The sequence below is a fragment of the Gracilinanus agilis genome, chromosome 3 (genome assembly GCF_016433145.1).
Source record: "Gracilinanus agilis isolate LMUSP501 chromosome 3, AgileGrace, whole genome shotgun sequence".
Lineage (NCBI taxonomy): Eukaryota > Metazoa > Chordata > Mammalia > Didelphimorphia > Didelphidae > Gracilinanus > Gracilinanus agilis.
Window position 1 is genome coordinate 351,133,666 of NC_058132.1, and position 2,014 is coordinate 351,135,679.

At 43.8% G+C, this 2,014-nt stretch overlaps 1 pseudogene; it reads right to left on the reverse strand.

Annotated features, from left to right (window-relative positions):
- LOC123239485 overlaps positions 1-1,431 on the reverse strand; it is a 7,598-nt pseudogene extending 6,167 nt beyond the window's left edge.
- Between the last annotated feature and the right edge of the window lie 583 nt (positions 1,432-2,014).

Genomic DNA, 2,014 nt, shown 5'->3' on the forward strand with positions numbered 1-2,014 from the left:
GTTTTCGGCCATAATCTTCTGGTATTCCTTTTCAATCTGGTCATTTCTTGTGTTCAATTTGCTTATCAGTTCATTTGGTTTCTGAGCCTCACTTTCCAGTTGCAAGATTCTACCTTTTAAACTGTTATTTTCTTGCCAGATCTCTTCCATTTTCCTCAAAATCTCAGTTTTGAACTCTTCCATAGCTTGTGAGGAGTTTTCCTTATTTGGGGAGGGTCTGGATGCTTGTTTGTTCTCCTCCTCTGTTTGCTCGGTTGTCTGGATTTTCTCTGTGTAAAAGCTGTCGAGTGTTAAAGACTTCTTTTTCTTGTTATTATTCTTTCTCCTCTGAACTTCCTGTGACTGAGTAGCCATCATTAGCCCAGCAGCTTCTCAGATTTATCCTCGCGCTCAGTGTCTGTCAGCGATCTATTGGCTCCTGAGGTCTGAGTTCTGGTTTTTTCCAAGGTCAAGCCCCTTGGTGGGCCCCCTTGCTTGATCCTCTGCAGGAGGTTCCTTTACAAGTCTCAGGGCGCTGCTTCCACAGTCGTATACCCGTCCACACTGGTTCCCCACTTAGGCTTTAGTTCCTGGCTGTGTCTGCCTCCACCCACGCCTCCGCAGTGCCTGCGCTCTGCTCAGCCTGAGCTCTGCGCCCAGCGTCCTGCTCCCGCGCTCAGATTTCGCGTGCCTTTTTTGGCTTAGTGGGGTCCTAAGTCTTGCTGCTCTCAGGAACAGGTCCCGTTGCTGCCAATGACTCGATGGGTGCCCCAAACTTGCTCTATTTCTTTTTAGCTGGCTTCGGAGCTACAGGTGTTGTGTGTGGAGGGGGTGGGGGTGGGGCGGTTGCTCAGCCCGCGATTAAGTGAGAGCCCTTTATAGCCTGGAAATGCCTCAATTCCACGTACCTTCCACGCTGTGCCCTGTTGTGGGGTTCCTCCGTTCGTCTGGACTTGTTTTTATGTCCCCTTGAGGAGTTTTGTGTGTTTCGGTCAGGAGAGGTTAAAAGCTGCTTCTTACTCTGCCGCCATCTTAACCCGGAACCCTTGGTCTCCTTTTTTAACATATTAAACCAGACATCCTTAGAACATTCCCAACTTAAGTCAGGCAGAGGTGAAGGATTTATAAAAAGGTTTTTAAACCTGTAGTTAGTAAACCTGGAGAAGTCACTGGTGACAGTTTCTTTGTGTGGGGTTTCAATAATAATGCAAGGAGTGATACCCCCAGATAACACAGGTGGCCAACAATTCCTAATTTCATATTGCTGTCTCTTGGCTCCAGTCTCCTCTTTTCTTTTCTTTACATCCTGAGTCGTTTTCCTTTTTTTGGCTTGAAGGAATTGGGTTTCCTGGGGAGAATCTGTTTGACTAGTCTGGGGCTGCTGTTTAGCTTGCAAACGGCTACTTCGTCTTGACATTTTTTTCTTTGGATTCTTCAAAAGTTCTGCTCCACCATCAGCCCCGATGCAGATCTGCTCCAGGTGTTTTTTTTAATATTATACCTATCTCTATGTAGATTCAGGCTAGAATTATGTGAACTTCATTGTCCTCTTCTTCATTGATAGAGACAGAAGGAAGTTACAGTGATATAAACTGTTGTTGGAAGTCATAGTCAAGGTCAATGGGCTTTGTTGAGGAATGATGATGAGTACCCCTCTGTGCAATGTGTGAAATGAATAATTCTAAAAAGCAAGAGAGAAGAGGAACATAAATAATGTTACATAGAGTTAATGTTAGCCATGTCCAATGTCTAATCAAACAGTAAGGATATATGTCTGTATTAAGGAAAGAGGCTGCATAAGAAAGCACCATAGTTCTTCAAAGGCTGTGAATTTTGCATCACTTTCACTGTTTTCCCAAACAACTGGTTACCAGACAAGAATCACAACAAACAGAAGAGGAAAATTTATTGTGGTAATTTGTTGATCAAATTCCTTCCCCTATATATAATTTTTCAGGGGGAAGATATTGAAGAATTGTTACTGTGAATTGGAAACACACAAGATTCCCTCAGGGTTGTGAAAATGAGAAATTTT